Source organism: Sorex araneus, chromosome 4 (genome assembly GCF_027595985.1).
Source record: "Sorex araneus isolate mSorAra2 chromosome 4, mSorAra2.pri, whole genome shotgun sequence".
Lineage (NCBI taxonomy): Eukaryota > Metazoa > Chordata > Mammalia > Eulipotyphla > Soricidae > Sorex > Sorex araneus.
In genome coordinates this window covers 213,372,238-213,392,053 of record NC_073305.1, presented here as the reverse complement: position 1 = coordinate 213,392,053, position 19,816 = coordinate 213,372,238, and positions in this window count along the sequence as shown.

The window sequence follows — 19,816 nt, the reverse complement described above, 5'->3', positions numbered from 1 at the left end:
AGAGGGTTGGGTGACTGGTCATTGTATGACTGACACTCAAACAGGAAAGCTTTGTAACTGTATCCCATGGTGACTAAAATAATAATAATAATAATAAAATAAAAGGGCTGGAGCGATAGCACAGCGGGTAGGGTGTTTGCCTTGCACACGGCCGACCCAGGTTTGATTCCTTCGTCCCTCTCGGAGAGCCCGGCAAGCTACCGAGAGTATCCCACCCACACAGCAGAGCCTGGCAAGCTACCCATGGTGTATTCGATATGCCAAAAACAGTAACAAGTCTCACAATGGAGACGTGACTGGTGCCCGCTCGAACAAATCGATGAACAACGAGGTGACAGTGCTACAGTGCAGTGCTAATAAAATAAAATTAACATTCTGAATTGAAAAAAAGTAATGTGGAGTTCATACCCAATTCAATCAGCTTAATCAATGGCTGAATAAATAGCAGTACTCCTGTATTTAAAATGAAAGAAAGAAAGAAAGAAAGAAAGAAAGAAAGAAAGAAAGAAAGAAAGAAAGAAAGAAGGGAAGGAAGGAAGGAAAGAAGGAAAGAAAGAAAAAAAATGGGCCTCCAAAACCAAACAAATAAAAATATTAATAAAAGAGATTTTTTTCTTTGGGGGTCACACCCAGCAATGCTCAGGGCTTACTCCCAGCTCTGCACTCAGGAATCACTCCTGGTGGTACTTGGGGGACCCTATAGGATGCTGGGAATCGAACCCCGGTCGGTTGCATGCAAGGCAAACGCCCTCCCCGCTGTGCTATTGATCCAGCCCCCTAAAAGAGATTTTTAAGAGAAGACCTCCCTTCCGCCCCAAATGTTGGCTGTTTCTGCCATCCGAGGGCTAACCAGGCCCGACCCTGCTTAGCTTCCGAGGTCAGGCAAGGCCGGGTGTGTTCAGGGTGGTAAGGCCTGGGCTGGCTTGGCTCCTGGCTCCAGCTCGGGGTTCGGGTGCTGGCCGACAGCCGGCTCTGGCAGAGGAAAGCCTGCACGGGGAGCCGGGGAGCTGCGTTCTGCGTGGGCTCTTGTGGGCCACCTGCAGGGAGTTACTAGGCCCCTGGGAGTGTCCCGGCATCTCCTGAGACAGGAGGAAGCGTTTCCCTCCACAGAGCCGCCAAGGGAGGGAGGTGAGGGTGTGGCTGAGGGCCAGCGGTCCTCAGCCTGTGTAAACAGGGGCTCGCTCTGTAAATAAGAGCGGAAGAAAATGCCGTCACGCTTCGTGTGTGTGTGTGTGTGTGTGTGTGTGTGTGTGTGTGTGTGTGGCTGGCGGGGGGAGGGGGAGGCAGAGGGACCACCACAGAGAGCCCAGAGTGGGCCTGCTGGCCACTTAGGGGAAAAGGGAACAAAGCTCAAAGCCTCCATTCCAAAGGGGCTTCTCCCCAGCCTCCCCCAGGGCGGAGAAAGATCCCCCCAAAGGAAGGAAGCTTGATCCCTTGGCAGCTCTGACTGGACTGCTCCTGCCTTCCCAGGATTCTCTGTAACATCTGTGTCCACACAGCCAGCCCGAGGTGCTGTACACAACCCGGCGGGTCTGGAGACCACTCCGAGACCACCACGACTGTCTACACCACAAACAGTGGCATCGGAAACGTCCCCCTGCGCCTCCATCCGTTTGCTCCCTTTCCTTTTGTGGAGACTCTTAACAGTAGCTGGACTAGGGGCCAGGGTGATAGACCAGAGGGGAGGGCATTTGCCTTGCACGAGGCCGGTTGACCCCGGTTCAATCCCCGGCACCCCATGTGGTCGCCTAAGCCATGGCCAGGAGTCATTCCTGAGTGCAGAGCCAGGAGCAACCCCGGAGCATCACTGGGTGTGACCCCAAAAGAAAAAAAAAAAAAAACAGTAGCTGGAAGGCTGAGCCAAGCTGAAGGCGTCACTTCCGTCGTACTTGGCTCTGAGTCCTGAGGGCAGTGTGCTCGCTCTCCAGACCCGGGCCCAGCTGGAAGCGTTCACCCTCCTCCAGCCGGCAACTCCCGAGGCCGCCACGGTGCTCCGAGGTGTCTTTTCCCGGGGCCGACCGCCAGGGTCCACAGAGCCTGGGTCTGGTTTAGTTCACTGAGCGTCATCTCCTGCAACTCCCGCCAGGATGCTGCAAAGGGCAGAGCTGCTCTGAGTTGGTTACGGAGTCGGGGGGCCGGTTCTGAGGGCTGGAGCACATGGTTTGCATGCGGGAGCCCCAGGTTTGATCCCTGGTACCACGTGCCTCCTCTCCTAAGCGCTGCCCGGAGCGACTCCCAAGCATGAATGCATTAATGTGTCTCCAAACACACGAAGAGTGAGAGAGATGGTGCCGTAGACAGGGCGCTGGCCTTGCACACGGCAGACTCCGGTTCTGTCCCCGGCATCACATGTGGTCCCCTGAGCCCTGCCAGGAGTGATCCCTGAAGGGAGTGATCCAGTGATCCTGTGATCCCTGAAGGTAGAGCCTTGAACACTGCTGGGTGTGGTGCAAAGCAAAACAAACAAATACCGTATCACTGTCATCCCATTGTTCATCCATTTGCTCAAGTGGGCACCAGTAACGTCTCCATTCATCCTAGCCTCGAGATTTTAGCAGCCTCTCTTTACTCATCCTTCCCAACCGTGCCACATTGGAGGCTCTTTCAGGGTTAGGGGAATGAGACCCATCATTGTTGCTGTTTCTGGCATATGAATACACCACAAACAAACAAACCAAAAAACCAAAGAGGCCGGGAGCGATAGTACTGCGGGTAGGGCATTTGTCTTGCATGTGGCCATGGCCAACCCAGGTTCAATCCCTGGAATCTCATAGGGTCTCCTGAGCACTGTCAGGAGTAATTCCTGAGTACAGATCCAGGAGTAACCCCTGAGTATCGCCGGGTGTGACCCAAAAAGCAAAAGAAGAAAAACCAAATAAGGCTCAGAGCAACAATACAGTAGGTAAGACGTTTATCTTGCATGCAGCCAACCCGGATTTGACCCCCTATTGTCAACATCCCCTATGGTCCCCTGAGCACCACCAGAAGTGATTCCTGAGTGAAGAGTCAGGAATGACCCCTGAGCATCTCCAGATGTGGCCCAAGACAAAAACCAAAAAATACCACCACCAACAAAAAACTACAGTCAGGCTGAAAACAATTCTGTTCTAGGAACCGCTGAGCACATTTTCTTTATCTGCAACGAGAGTCTTAGTATCGCCATGGAGAATAGTGACCTCCCATCCCTCTGGGTTCTACAGGGCTGGCCTGGCCACCAGTGAACATCAGCAGATTAGCAAGGAACATGCTAATGAGGTGGAGACTCGGAACCCACTTCCTGTGGGACTCAGACCAGGGAAGGGAAGGAGGGGCGGGACGCGTAGCTAAGGATGGCCTTGTTGCCTGACACTTCCCCCTTCCCTTTCCAGGAGAGGGGGACGCCCACCCACGACCCTCTGTAGTTAGACATTTATTTGTCTTGCCCTATCGGTCGGCTTCTCTTAATTATTAAAAAAAATTTTTTTCTAACTCTGGTTGATACCCTCAATTTTCACTTTTCGAAATAGACTTTATTATTGACTGAGGTTCTGTGATTTACAAGACTGGCAGTAACGGTTCCCAGGCACATAATTTCAGCACCCACCACCCTCCTCCTCCCAGGGCCCATTGTCCCTCCTTTTCTTTCTTTTCTTTTTTTTTTTTCTCTTTTTTGCTTTTTGGGTCACACCCGGGGATGCACAGGGGTCACTCCTGGCTCTGCACTCAGAATTACCTCTGGGGGACCCTATGGGATGCTGGGAATCGAACCCGGGTTGGCTGCGTGCAAGGCAGATGCTCTACCCACTGTACTATCGCTCCAGCCCCATTCCTTCTTTTTCAACACCTCTCCCTTCCCCCGAGTCTCCCCCAACTCAGTTGTGTCTGTTCTTTGGTTCCAATTTCCCTCCTTGAGTAGGTAAGGGAGCGGCCAAAGCTTATCCTGAGGCTAGGCGAGAGCTCCAAGGGCTGCACACAGGCTTTGCCTGCTGTAGCCCCGGCTTCCACCCCCAGCACTGAGCACCACCAGGAATGAGCACTAGCTGGAAGTCATCCCTAAGCTCCTCTGCGTGTGACCCCCCAAACAACAACAACAACAACAGCAAAAATTCTCCTGAGCACGCAGGGCACCTGTTGACCTCATCCCCTAGAGAATCTGTGTCTTGGGAAGGCCTGCTCCAACTCTGGGGAGGTTTCCTACCTTTGCACCCGAGAGGTGACATTGAAAGGCACCCTCTGCAGTCAGCCATCCCCGGGGGTCTCAGGAGCAAAAAAAAAAAAAGAAAAAGAAAAAAGAAAAAACAAATAAAGGTCAGAGCAATAATACAATAATTGATAAGATGTTTGTCTTACATGTAGCCAACCTGGGGTTGACCCCCAACACCCCGTATGGTCCCCTGAGCACCGCCAGAAGTGATTTCTGAATCCTCACTACACCCTCTACACCCTCTGACACCATTATCTACCCATTTTGCAGGTGGAGAAACTGAGGTTCCGCCTAGGTCAAGGAGAACTCAGAATCAGAAGGCTCTTTAGAGGGAGAACCAAGCCCCAAACCAATCACTCTCTTCGCCGTTATCTGCACCTTGTCACAGTGCCAGGAAAGGCGCCAAGGGGCACGGGGTACATAGGAATACGGAGGATATTTCGGGGATATAAATGTTCCTGTCTGGGGGCTGGAGCGATAGCACAGCAGGGAGGGCGTTTGCCTTGCACGCAGCCTACCCGGGTTCGATCCCCAGCATCCTTTATGGTCCCCCGAGCACCGCCAGGAATAATTCCTAAGTGCAGAGCCAGGAGTGGGCCCTGAGCGTCGCTGGGTGTGACCCAAAAACAAAACAAAAAATAACAACATAAACGTTCCTGTCTGAAGCCCCAGGTCAGCACTGACCAGTTGGGAGACCTTGGACAAGCCTCTCCTCCCACCTGCTGCCCACCTGTCAGCCCCGTGGCCAGGTGGGCGCTCCCAGCTGGTTCTGGCCCTCTCTGACTCCCAGTTCCCTGCACGGCAAACAGGAAATGGAACGGCTCCTGTGCGGGGTGCAAGGGCCCCGCCCCCACGCTCCCCGTAGGAGAGCAGCAAGCTGGCGGCTCCTGGGATAAGGACAGGCATCAGAGACGGGAACAAGAGCCGGAAAAACAAATGGAAAATGTTCAAGGCCCGCGCGCTTCAGAACTTTGGATCAAACAAGTCATTATCTCAGCTACAGATGGGCCCCTTCCCTGAGTAGGAAGCCAGGCCCGGGGGGGCTGGAGGCAACTCAGCGGGACAGGAACGCGCAGGCTCTGTCTGCAGGACCGCTGGGTGAGTGCCCAGCCTTCCCGGCCCCCCATCGCGGCCCAGAGTGACCCTCAAACCCTGAGCCAACAGATCCAGAGCACTTCCAGAGGCGGGGTCACCCCCACCCCTCCAAAATCGCCAACCCCCCAAAAAGAAATCAAGGGATTGTGGAATGCACTGTTTCTCTTATTGCTGTGGCTGCCAAAAAGCTCAGGATGCATTTGAACTTTTTTTTTTTTGCTTTTTGGGTCACACCCAGCAATGTTCAGGAATTATTCCTAGTGGTGCTTGGGGAACCATATGGGATGCTGGGGATCGAACCCAGGTCGGCTGCATGCAGGGCAAATGCCCTACCCGCTGTGCTATCGCTCCAGCCCACGTATTTGAACTCTCATGAATAGTCACTGGTGGGTTGGAGAGATACAATAGGGGGAAGGCACATGCCCCCCGCACACAGCCAACCAGGGCCGGCCTTGGTACCCCCTATGGCCCTCTGGGCACCACCAGGAGTGATCCCTGAGTATAAAACCAGAGCCCGGAGCAATGCAGGGTCTGACCCTCAAACAAAACCATAACAAACTTGCTTTTAAAACATTAGTCTAGGTTTAGTCTTCCTTTAGAGGATGTAACTCTTTTTTAGGGGTGAATTGTTTTGGGGAGCCACACCCGGCAGTGCTCAGGGCTTACTCCTGGCCGTGTGCTCAGGGATCACTCCTACTAGTGCTTGGGGGGACCCTAGGTGGTGTCAGAGACCAAACCCAGGTTAGCTACGTGCAAGGCAGGCGCACTCCCTGCTGTACTATCTCTCCAGTCCTGGGATGTATCATTTTCATTTTTAGGTTTATAGACTTCACTGTTTTCTTTACATTGTGATTCAGCATTACATGTATTTATTTTGTTTGTGAATCCAGTTGCTTGAGCAGCAGGTGGGTTGTGGAGACGGGAGCCAGCTCAGGGGCCGGGGCACACGCCGGGCGTGCAGGAGGCGCCAGGCTCAATGGTTAACGATGTGTGTCCTTCGGACCCTGGATCATGAGGACATTCCCCCGGAAAACCTCCTTGAGAGGGGCAGGAGCGACAGTACAATGGGGAGGACAGTTTCCTCGCATGCGGTCAACCCAGGTTCAATCCCCAGCATCCCTTAGGGGCCCTCAAGCCCTCCAGGAACGAATGCAGAGCCAAGAATAAACCCTGAGCACTTCTGGGTGTGCCCCCCCTCCACCCCCCCCAACACCACTCTAACACTATTATGTAGTAATGGTTTAAGGTGGTGCATCTGATATCAAGGCTTAGACATCTCGTGGGGCAGAAGTCGCAGGATAGTGGGTAGGGCATTCCTGCACACAGCTGTCCCAGGTTCGACGTCCCAGCAGCCCTGATGTTGGTGCCCAAAGTTTGCCAGGAGGGATTCCTGAGTGCAGAGCTAGGAGTAACCACTGAGCATCGCTGGGTGTGACCCAAAACAGCTTACCCGGGGCTGGAGCAATAGCATATCAGGTAGGGCGTTTGCCTTGCATAAGGCAGATCCAGTTCGATTCCCAGCATCCCATATGGTCCCCCGAGCACAGCCAGGAGTAATTTCTGAGTGCATGAGCCAGGAGTAACCCCTGTGCATCGCCGGCTATGACCCAAAAACCAAAAGAAAAAAAAAAAAAAACAGCTTACCCATCTCTCAAATTCGAGGCAAAGATAAAGATAAAAGGTGCTGAGGTGCCAGAAATAGTTCCCAAGATGCGTTTGAGGGGGCAAAGTCATGTCAATCCCCCGGAACTGGGTCACCCCGTTTGCGGGCAGAGAATCAATCAGCTTTGGGTACAGGGCCAGGCCTCTCCCGCCACCACTAGGCCTTGTGGAGTTAGTTCTCTGCAGAGCGGAGCCTGCCCCGTTTCCCCAGGCCAAGAGACATTTCCTGTTTATCCCTCAGATCATGTGTCCACTTGCATAAGACGGGAATCCATGGCAGGCGCCAAGACGACAGGAGCGATTTCTGCGAGCCTATTGGATGTGAAACATGCAGAGGCGAAGGAAATTTACATTTAAATGAAATTTTGCTCATGTTCTCATTGTCTGCAGACTCCAGGAAGAGCCACTCTGTGTGTGTGTGCATGTGTGTGTGTGTGTGTGTGTGTGTGTGTGTGTGAGAGAGAGAGAGAGAGAGAGAGACACACACACACACATAGAGACAGAGAGAGAAAATGTGTTTCTATCCAAATATATTTTCTAAATAGACGATTACAAAGGATTTTCACTCTGCTGCTGGTGTGAAGGTCAAAGGAGCAGAACAGGCTCTGAGCCATGCCCACGGCACAGGGAGGGGGACGTGCTGCTTAGGGATAGGGCTGAGCCCCATCTTCCTAAGAGCGGCATCGCCAGACCGGGGTACGCCCCCTCCTCCCTCCCTTTCCATCCTCTCGGAAAGAAGTCCCTTTCCCTAGGCTGAGGGGCAGCGGGTTTTCTCAGGGCTGATACTATTGCGGTCTGGGGTTCGGGGGCGTTTCCTGTGACTTGAAGATCTCAGCATCGCTGGGCTTCTCCACGGGGAACAACCAGCCACGTCTCCAGACACGACCAAAGGGGACCTGCAGCAAGGGCAGAGCTCCCAAGTGGAATGCTGAGCCGAAGACGACAGAACCACCTCGACACCATGTGGGTTGGGGCCGGAGTGTTAGCGTAGCAGGGAAGGCGCTTGCCTTGCATGCGCCCGACCTGGGTTCGATCCCTGGCGTCCCATATGACCCCCCCCCCCCCAGGCCCTGCCAGGGATGATCGCTGAGTGCAGAGCCAGGAGTAAGACCCCAGCATGACCTGAGCATGACTAGGTGTCGCCCCAAAACAGAAAACAAACAAAACCACTTGAGGGATAGAGGGTCCTTCTGGGAGAAGGGGAACAGTTTGTTTCCAGATTTATTTATTTATTTATTTTGCTTTTTGGGTCACGCCCAGAAATGCACAGGGGTTACTCCTGGCTCTGCACTCAGAAATTACCCCTAGCAGTGTTCAGGGCACCATCTGGGATGCTGGGAATTGAACCCGGGTCGGCTGCGTGCAAGGCAAACGCCCTCCCCGCTGTGCGATCGCTCCAACCCCCATTTCCAGATTTAAGAAAGCATGACACTGGTTGTTTTTATTCTGAACTTGCATCAGGTGGGGTACTTTTCTTTAAATTTGCTATAATGCAATAAAAAAAAATTAATGATGCCTAGTTAGACCACATGATATGGGAAGATCTGCAGGATGCACGGCTGGTGGGGGGAAAAATAGGTTGGAGAGGACCTCATTTTACTGCATGATCAAGGCAGGTTCTATCATAATTTTTGTTGCAGAAACATATGTGGGCACATCAGCTGCCACCTCAGCTCTGTGCTCAGGGTCACTCCTGGCAGGACTCAGGGGACCACAAGGTGCCAGCAATGAAACCCAGGTCTCCAGCATGTAAAGCTCGTGCACACTGAACCATCTCTTTGACCCACACTTTACAAAACTGAAAAAAAAAAAAAAAACCAACAAAAACCAGGATGCCACGATTATACAGTGAAATACGGCATGCGTAGAACATGCAGCATCCTCCATGCGAGGCTGATGGGTCCCTGCTGATCCCACCAGCTTTCTTTAATCACACCGGGTCCCCCGCCTCCCCGAACCTGTGACTCAGCTACCTGGACCACAGAAGATTCGAGTCCAGGGAAACCCGGGCGGAAATGCTCACTGCGTGATCCTGGGATGACTCAGCATGGTTGAGTAACTCCGTGAAGGTCACACAGCATGTGAATTGGAAAACCAAGATGGGATCCCGGGGCTTCCGAAACCCAGAACGGATGCTATGAACCATGGTCCCATGGAAGGACTCTCTGGTCCCCGTGTGGCGAGGCCAGGAGTGTCACACCTTCTTGCTCTCAGCTCCCCCAACACCCCAGAGACAGTTCCCTGCAAAGCTGAGTCCATGGGTTGCATGAGGGGGGGACCCGGCCAGCCCCTCCTTCCTTCCACCCCCCACCCCCCTCTGGGACTGGCTCCCCCAGACTCTTCCATCTTCATTCCACCTTGTTAACCCTCTGAACCCCCGTGGGAAGGAGATGATGGCACATGGAGGCCCTCGAGGAGTGAGACCCCCATGTGGGAGCTGGACGTGAGCAGGCTTGGGGGAGGTGATCACAGGGGGAGGAGGAAAAACAGGGCAGGGGGAGTTTGAAAGGGAGGGAAGGCAGCCGGAAGTAGAGGCTGGCGATCCCCCATGAATTCCAGCCGGGGAAACTGAGGCTCATCCTCAAGGGGAAACAGGGAGCCGGGGTGCATGCAAGCATCCCCTTGCAGGGCGAGAGAGCTGGGGGGTCTGTCTAGTCATTGCACGGGGGGTGGAGACTCCCTGCGAGGGGGTCCCTTGCGGTTCTCTGGGGGTCCCCCTCCCCCAGCATTCCTGGTCAATCGTACGTGTGGGCAGTGTCCTGGCACTCGGGGTAAAGTGCTCAGAGGAGGCCGTCTTCAGAGGCAGGGCTGAGGGGGCCCTCCGCCTGCCAGCCTGTCCCCGGACCTGGGTGTGACAAACACCTGTCTCCTTCCCAGCCTCGACCCTAGCTAGCCCCAAGTGGAGCTAACAATGGCCTCGGTCCAGCTCTGGGGAGTGCGCGGCTAGGGAAAACCCCTCTCCGGGAGAGGAGGGTCAGCCTGAATCCCCCCAACCCGGTGGGCCCCAGGCTGCTGACCGGTGGGGTGTGGGGCAGCCCCGCAGGGGAGGGGGCTGGTGCTGGAAGCCAAGGACAGCTCTTGCCTCTGGGAAGGGAACTGCTTAGAGCCATCAAAGAGATCAAAGGCAGCGCCGCCTTCCCAGCTGCCAGGGCTGAGACACTTTCAAAGGGCTGAAAGAAACATGGAAACTCTCCCTGGGCCCCAGAGTCTCACCACAGGCGGGTGTGCAAGCACTCGCGGCCGCAGGATGGCCCCCGAGGCTCTGGCTGGGGTCGGAGCTGCGGCATCTCCGCTTTCTCCTGAGCTTTGGAACCCTGTCCCCTCTGCCACCCCATCCCCCAATTTCAAATGGTTCCCCACGTGGGTGAGGAGGATGAGGGAGGAGGCAGTGAGAATGACAGTGACCATCAGAACGGTGGCTTGTGGGGCTGGAGCGATAGCACGGTGGGGAGGGCGTTTGCCTTGCATGCGGCCAACCCGGGTTCGATCCCCAGCATTCCATAGGGTCCTCTGAGCACCGCCAGGAGTAATTCCTGAGTGCAGAGCCAGGAATAACCCCTGTGCATCGCCAGGTGTGGCCCAAAAAGAAAAAAAGAAAGAGAGAGAGGAAGAAAGAGTGAAAGAAAGAAAAAAAGAAAGAAGGAAGGAAGGAAGGGAGGGAGGGAGGGAGGGAGGGAGAGAGAGAGAGAGAGAGAGAGAGAGAGAGAGAGAGAGAGAGAGAAGAAAGAAAGAAAGAAAGAAAGAAAGAAAGAAAGAAAGAAAGAAAGAAAGAAAGAAAGAAAGAAAGAAAGAAAGAAAGAAAGAAAGAAAGCAGGAAAGAGACTGTTGCATGGAGCCCCTGATTGCCGCTGACCTGCCCTGTCCGCCGCGCTGCCCCCCATCCCCAAGGACGCTCTATTTGGAGCCTGCAATGGGAGCTGCAGCCGGCCTTTCCCAGGGTGGGGCCGTCCCCGGGGGGCTCTGCGACCATCCAGTGTGGCAGCCACAGCTCGGGAGCAGCCGGGGCACTTCCTGTCGGTTGGCTGGGAGGAGGTCACGCGGGGGCCTGGGAGAGAGCGCCAGGGCCGGGGTACGGGCAGCACGCAGCAGGCCTGGGGTCCTGGGGCACCTTGGGTCTCCCAGCACTGCTGGACGCGACCCCCGAGGACTGGGAGGGGCCCTGAGCACTGTGGGGCGTGGCCAAGCAACCGGAAGGTAGATTTCCGTGTGGGGCTGAGTCTGAGAGGGACGTGCCCGCCCTGAGGCTTGTCGCTGCCACCAGCCCCGTCTCCTTGCCTGTGTGCACACCCCGAGGGTCTCTACTGAGGGTCCTTCGGGGTTCGGGACCGGTCCCAAGTGCTCCTCTGAACCTTCTCACCGCCTTAAAGAACCGGGGAGATAGTGCAGGGGTGAAAGTACTTGCTCTCGGGGGAGGGGGGGCGGGCAAGGCCCTGCCTGGCATGAAAGCAGCCCGGGTTCAATCCCGGCACCCAGTAGGTCCCCGGAGCAACGCCAGGAGTGAGAAGGACAGAGCCAGGAGCAGCCCCTGAGCAGAGCTGGGTGTGGCCCAAACACACCCCCCTCCAAAAAAAAAAAAAACAATAAAGATAAAGATGAAGTTTAAATAAACCCTCTGTCAATGCGGTGAGGACTGTGGCAGTGCCACCTTCCGTGTGGGGCTGAGGGACCCTGTGTGAGACCCTGCAGTGGGGCCAGAGGAGACACTCAAAGGGAGATGCCTTACACCGGGAGCCCCAGACTCTACCCTCCGTACCGTACGGTTGCCTGAGCACTGTCGGGTGTGGCCCCTGAGCACTATCAGATGTAGCTCAGCCCTGAGCTCTGGGGATGGGCGGGGCCAGGGGAGAACCAGCAATGAAGGCAGATGAACTAAAACTTTTTTTTTTTTTTGGCTTTTGAGGCCACACTTAGCAATGCTCGGGGGGGTTACTCCTGGCTCTGCACTCAGGAATGGCTCCTGGCAGTGCTCGGGGGACCCTATGGGATGCTGGGGATTGAACCCAGGTCGGCTGCGTGCAAGGCAAATGCCCTCCCGCTGTGCTATTGCTTCCAGCCCCACTGAAACTTCTTTTATCTTCTGGTTTTGGGGCCACTCCCGGTGATCCTCTGCACGCTGAGTGCCCTGCATTCACTCCCGGGGTGCTTGGGGGACCCTGTGGGATGCTGGTATCAAACCCAGGTGGGCCAGTGTGGAGCCTGGCTACGGGCACCGGAGCAGATAGGCCCCGACCTTGCAGAGTGGCCCAGATGGGAGGCCAGATGCTCTGGGCAAAATTGGCAAGAACAGGGTATCAGCATCAGGTGTCTGGCCTTGAGCCTCACTCGACTTCCTGGTCACATGATCCCAAGACACAGGAATCGTCACGTATGCTTAGCAGGTCATGCTAACCGCAGCATCCAGCCTTGACTGGGATTAGACGGGGGAAAGCAGAGTTGCAGAGCTGATAGGCTAATGATGCTGAACTTGATGTGACTGGACCTTGCTGTAAAACCGAGGCCCTCTATAAAGTGTGTGTGTGTGTGTGTGTTTGGCAATACGGTGACCAGCATCAGCTGCTCCCGGAGGGTGTTTTCCCCACGCGCCTTCATCCCACATCCGTCCGGACCTGGTGCGCCTGGTGTCTGCGCACCACTGGGGAAAACTGTTCCCCAACTGGCCAAGTATAAGGCAAGTGCTCTACCCACTGGACTATCTCTCTGGCCCCTGGACCTGAACTTCGTTCCTGGTGCTTCTGATTATTCTCTCTCTGAGCACACACAAGTGACCCAGACACCAGAGCTTCATTTCCTCACCTGTGCAAGGAGGGACGACATTCGCCCAGCTGGAAATCCAAATCAAGATAACAAAGAGATGCCATCTCATTTGAGAATGACATGAATCAAAACTAGCAAGAACAGGGACTGGAGCGATAGCACAGCAGGTAGGGCGTTTGCCTTGTACGCTGCCGACCCGAGTTCGATTCCCAGGATCCCATATGGTCCCTGGAGCACCGCCAGGAATAATTCCTGAGTGCATGAGCCAGGAGTAACACCTGTGCAATGCCAGGTGTGACCCAAAAAGAAAAAAAAATAGCAAAAAAAATATCTGCGTGGGCGGAATGTGGGGAAAAGTGAGCCCTCGTCCACTGGGTGGGGATATGACCTGGTCCAACTCCTGTGGAAAACAGTACGGAGATTCTCAGTAAATGGAATTAAACCGCCATAGGACCCAGCAATTCCACTTTGGGGCATCTATCCCCACGGACATAAAAACACTCTCTCAAGGGGACATATGCACACCGTTATTCATTGCTGCACTCAGTAAATGGCTAAGATACGGAATCAGCCCGGATGTCCAACAACAGAGGACATGTAATACAGCAAAGGATACTATGCAGCTTCAAGGAACGATGGAAGCAAGCAGTGTGCCGTAACCAGGGTGGGACGGGAAAATATCCTGCTGGGTGAAGCCAGAAGAAGCGAGACAAACACAGGAAGTGCCCACCCTTCCATGGTCTATAGAATACCGGATGAGGAAAGGTACTGTAGGGAAGGGGGGGGTGCCCAGGCCACCCTTGACCCCAGTGTTTAGAGAGAAGGACAGAGAAGGGAAAAGACCAAGAGGGTGGAGGGTGGAGAAGAGAATGGAGAGATGGGGGAGCGGGCACCAGGGCTGCGTTTCTACTGGCGATACGGGAGAGGGGGAGGGCCACAGACCCACAATGCAGACTCAACAGCGCTGACCACACAAGAGCTAAGCAGCACCCTCTGGAGCTTGGTGATGCCTTGTCAAGGGGACGGGCCGGGAGGGGGAGTAGGGTACGGGCTGGGGAGGGGCGGGGATGGAACCCGGGGACACTGGGGAGGAAAGTTGATAAGGGTGTTAAAAAAAAAAATATATATATATATATATATATATATATATATATTACTTCTTTCATTTTATAAAGTAGTTCACAATATTTGATTACATTTAATAGTCCAACACCCACCCCACCACCACGACCGATACCTCCCCACCGCCATGTTCCGGCGGGTGTTTCTATCCCGACCCCCAAACCCTGCTTCGAAGCAAAACCAAAATCATATAATATTTCCCTCCAAGGTTGGGTGCCTCCTACTCTGAATCCAATCCAATGTGGTTCTTGGAGTTTGGGTAGGCCGTGTCCTGTGAAGTGTACTGCGGTAAGCCTAAAACTCACCTATCAGTTAAAAAAAAAGAGAGAGAGAGACTTAAATCCCCCCCACTGGGCTGGGGAGATGGCAGACGGGAGACTCAGACCCCATCTGGGCTCTGCCTGGCCCCCCCGAGCAGCACCACCGTGGGTGATTTCCAAGCACAGAGCTGGGAGTAGCCCCTGGGTGGGCGTTGCCCCATGTGGCCCTAACCAATAAAATATGTACCTGAAGTGCACCCTCCCCTCCAACGAAGACCACGACTCCAGACCCCTGTGGGGTCTGTCTGGGCTCTGCTGTGTGATCTCGGGGCCGTGGCTTCACCTCTCTGAGCTGACTTCCTCATCGTCTCTCAGCAGGTTCTCAAACGGAGCCTACACTGCTGGCCTGGTCCCAAGGATTCGAGCAGGTCATTGGCTTTTTGTGCATGTTCCGTCGATTTTTTTTTTTCTTTTTGGGTCACACCCGGCGATGCACAGGGGTTACTCCTGGCTCTGCACTCAGGAATTACTCCTGGCTGTGCTCAGGGGACCATAGGGGATGCTGGGATTCGAACCCGGGTCGGCCACGTGCAAGGCAAACGCCCTCCCCGCTGTGCTATTGCTCTAACCTCAATTTTTTTCTTTCTACTGCAACATTATTTGTTTATTTATTTATTTGGCTTGGGGGGCCACACCCAGCTGTGTCTAATCCTGGCTCTGTGCTCAGGGAGCACTCCTGTTCGGGCTGGGGGCCACACCCAGCTGTGTCTAATCCTGGCTCTGTGCTCAGGGAGCACTCCTGTTCGGGCTGGGGGACACTCTGGGGTGTCTGGGATTGAAGCTGCGTCTGCCTCGTGCAAGGCAAGCGCCCTGCCTGCTGTCCCTGCTGTCCCGTGGCTCTGGCCCCTACATCATTGTTAGTAATCACTGAGTGGACAGCTCTGAGCACCAGCTGGACTGTCCCTCCCGGAGCCTCCTCCCGCCCCTGCCCCACCCACCCGAGACCTGCCAACCAGGCTGAGGTCACACTGCTCCTCCGGAAGCCCACATCCTCCCATTGTCCCCAACCCCGGGCCCCAGGCAGGGGGTGATGTCATGAGAACTGATGTTTTTGTCCCACTGGGCGGGGGCGAAGGAGTGGGTTGGGAGGGGTCTGGGCAGTGAGAAAGCTTTGGGTCACACCCGGAGGGGCCTGGGAAAGTTCTATCTGGGGGGGATCCTCCAAAAGAGTTTCCCTTCGACACCTTCGCGTGCTGTGAGCTGCCTCTCTGGTTCAGCTTGGGGGCCGCGCCTGGCAATACTCAGGGCTTCCTCCCGGCTCTGCACTCAGCGATCACTGAAGACCCCCTGAACTCAGTGATCACTCACTCAGGAGACCACCTGAGGTGCTGGGAGTCAAACCCAAGTCGGCTGCCTGCAGGCAGGTGCTTACCTGCTGTGTTACTGCGCCAGACCCATGAGCACTTCAGACGGCAGGGCAGCCCTCGGCTCACTGACCGACAGGAAGGCCACTTTCACTTTGTACGGCCCCTCCACGGCCAGTCTCCACTCCCAGCGTCCTTTTCCGATCCACCCAGGGCCTGTGAGAATAACCCCGTGGAACCCGGGTCCCTCCCTGCTTCCTTACGCGGCAGCAAGCCACACAGACTCTGTGGGGGGGGAGGAGAAAGGGCAGCGACGTGGGGGCCCCAGGTGAGCCATGAGCGAAAGGGGTCAGCCCCCCGGCTCGCACCCAGCCGTGTGGAGACTGTCCATACCGACGCCTTTGTCCCTGGCCCTGGGGGCCCCTCATGCTCCTGCCCCAGAGCTTGCAGGCACACGGGTTTGTTCTATCCGCACCAGGACGCAGGAGGGAGGATCCAGTTTTACAGATGAGGAAAGTGAGGCTCAGAGAGGCACAGCGACATCCCCAGGGCCCTGGAGTGAAACCACCCTCCTGGCTCTGCGGGCCGCCATGTCCGGCCCCTGATGTCCGAGTCCGAGTTCAGTCTGAGGTCACAGCGGGCGGGTGCTTCTCTCTTGCCGGGGCCCCTTTCTCTGCTTGCCTTCGTATTTTCCTCACAGGATTTGCTTTGGACGGGGTAGCTGTCTCCATCACACACACATGTACACACACTCACACACACACTCACACACACACACATACACTCACACACTCACACACACACTCACACATATACACTCACACACACTCACACACACATACACTCACACACACTCTCATACACACACTCACACACACACACGCATACACACACTCACACACTCTCATACACACACTCACACACATACACTCACACACACTCACACACACTCTCATACACACACTCACACACATACACTCACACACACTCACACACACTCTCATACACACACTCACACACATACACTCACACACACTCACACGCACTCTCACAGACATACACAATCACTCACACACATTTGCACACACTCGCTCACACACATTCACACACATACACACACTCACACATTTATGCTCACACACAAACACACATACTCACTCACACACTAAAAGACATATAAGCACACACACTTGGTTACACACATCCATAGTCACACACTCATACACTCACACACACACACACACACACACACACGTTTCCTTTACAATGTAAGAGGAAACCCAGACCATGGCCCCTACAAATCCATTTTGCGTGTCCTTCCTGGGGTGACCCTGGCGGTGCGTAAGGGCCATCCCGGGAGTGCTGCGTGGTCACTGGGTACCAGGGTCCGACCCAGACCTGCGTTCCAGCCCTCTGGCCCATCTGCCCTGCCCCAACCGTGATCACCCATCCAAGCTAGAACAGAACCATGTCGTTTGAATCCGCAACTCCAGGGCCTGCTGTCCGGGAGTGTGTGAAGGACACGGGACACGTGTGCGTGGGTCTGCGTGTGCTTACTCGTGGGTGCAAGGGGCTGCTGCTCCCAGCGGGTGTTGGTGGACAGTCGCCTAACACCTTCCCGGGGCCTAAAACGCAGGAAGAGGAGCTGGAGCAGTGGCACAGTGGGGAGGGCGCTTGCCTCGCACACGGTCAACCGAGGGTCGACCCCCGGCACCCCATATGGTCCCTGAGCACCACCAAGAGTAATTCCTGAGGGCGGAGCCAGGAGCAAGCCCTGAGGACTGCCGGGCGTGGCCCCCAAAGCTAAATGCAGGAATAAAATGCAGGAGCCGTCCGGGGGATGGAAGCCTCGTGCCCCCTGGTGCCCTAGAGAGGGGATGTCCATGGCACTTGGCCACGGCCAGCCTCCGCCAGACGGGGGTTTGCACCGACCTGCATAGCCCAGGCACTGGGGCAGCTGCATCTGCAGAGACGCTTCCCCGGAACCCGGGGTCTGAGTCCTGAGACGTCTGAGGCAAATGGCGAGGCCATGCGAAGGGAAACTGAGGCATGCCCTGCACAGCGTCCACACCAGCACCCCGGGGCCCAGCTGACCTCACCAGGAGCAGAGCTGCCGCCACGCGCAGTGGACTCAGGACCACAAGAGCTCACGGCAGAGGTGGTGTTTGGACCACAGAGTTTTGTTTTTAAACCTTCTCTGGGTGGGGGGGGAGACACACGCGGTGTATACTCCTGGGTCTCACCCAGGCCTCACTCCTGGCAGTGCCGGGGGACCCCATGGGGTGCTGAGCATTGAACCTGGGTCATCCAGGTGCAAGGCCAGAACCATAGTACAGCACGGAGGGTGTTTGCCTTGCACGTGGCAGACCCAGGTTCAATCTCCGACATCCCATAGGATCCCCTGAGCACCGCCAGGGGTGATTCCTGAGTGCAGAGCCAGGAGGAACCCCTGAGCACAGCAGACTGTGGCCCCAAAACCAAAACCAAAACCAAACCAAAACCAAACAACAGTTTTTTTTTTAACAAACAATACAAAATATATTATTTCAGTTCTGCTTTGGGGCAGGGGTTGGGGTTTGGGATGGAAACATCCTAACTATGGTGGCAGGAAGGTGTCATGGTGGTGGGATTGAATATTAAATGTAATCAAATATTGTGAACTACTTTATGAATTTTTTTTCTTTTTGGGTCACGCCTGGAGATGCTCAGGGGTTACTCCTGGCTCTGCACTCAGGAATTACTCCTGGCAGTGCTCAGGGGACCCTATGGGACGCTGGGATTCGAACCTGGGTTGGCCGCGTGCAAGGCAGACACCCTACCCCCTGTGCTATCACTCCAGCCCTGACTTTATAAAATTTTTAAAAATTTAAAAATTTAAAAAAGAAATCGGTTTTACCACTATCCTGGACTGGAGCGATAGCACAGCAGGTAGGGCATTTGCCTTTCATACAGCCGACCCAGGTGCGATTCCTCCATCCCTCTCGGAGAGCCCGGCAAGCTACCAAGAGTATCCCACCCGCACGACAGAGCCTGGCAAGCTCCCCGTGGCGTATTCGATATGCCAAAAACAGTAACAACAAGTCTCACAATGGAGACGTTACTGGTGCCCGCTCGAGCACATCGATGAACAACAGGACGACAGTGATACAGGGCTACAGTGCTACCACTATCCTATCACTCAGGCACACAAATTTTTTGAGGGGTGGGGCGGGGAGATAAAGGTACTGTGATTTGTGATATTGCTAATGATGGTTACATTAACATTGCCCCCCGCCGCCCCCCCAACCCCCACCCCCCCAGCGCCTCCCCACCCCCGTCACCAGCCCCTACCTCCCTCCCCCAAGCTTCCCTGGGTCGGTTCTCCCTTTGCAGGCCGGGAGAGGGAAGTAAAACTTGGCGTTTCCAAGCACACAGAACAGGGACTGGGAAACGTCCTCTGGGGTCCGGCGGGCCGTGATTTAGGCTTGGTCGAGTGACAGCCACTCAGCTCTGCCCCCACCGCCATGCCAAAGCAGGCACAGATGAGACGGGGTGGGGGGGGGGAGGGGAGGGGCACCCGTCAACGTTACTGGCCCCAGCAGGGTCAGGCGGGGTGTGGTTGGCACAGACCTGGGAGGCCGTGTTGGCCCCACTGAGTTCGAGGAACAGACCAGCCGAGCCCCTCTGCGGGCTTTCACGGGCGTGTGTGTCCATGCACATGTGTGTGCTCACACGTGTCTCAGCTGCAGAGTCTGCTGGGTCGTTCCGGAGGAACAAAGCAACACAAGCTCCCACGGGCCACCATTTCCACGCTGTCCCCTTCCCCCCCACACACAGACCCCCCCCACCCCCACCCCTACCCCGGACCTTGCGGCTTCTGTGCTGGGGAGAAAGGGAAGTGTAGCCTCCGGCCAAGAGGAGAGCGAGAGAGCCGGGGTGTCCCTGCTGGCTCCGTCCAGCTGGAGGCTGGCCGGAAGCCAGCCTCAGTGGCTGGGCTACTGTGGGCCGACGCCCACGCCTTCCGGCTCCCGGAGGAGGAAGATGAAGTCAGTCTTGGAGGGGGAAGGCAGGGGGGGGTGCGGGAGGCTGGAGAAATGAAAAAGGAGCCACCTGGGGATGGGGGCAGGGTTTAGGGGTGGGGGGAGGCAGGTCCCTTGCAAGCCTCTGCTGTGGGTTTCATTTTGAACCCCCCCACCCCCTCTCCGGGTCCGTCCCTGCCAGAGGCAGGCAGGTCTCTGGCCGGGTCGCTGCTGGCCAGAGGTGCAGGGAGCCAGTCTGCAGCCAGACGAGGTGGGTTTGAGGCCCAACAACTCTCAAATCACTGACTCCCTGGTCTTGGGGCGCGTGGCCTCCCCTTGCTGAGTCTCCCAAACTGGGGCGATGGGACCTACACCTCC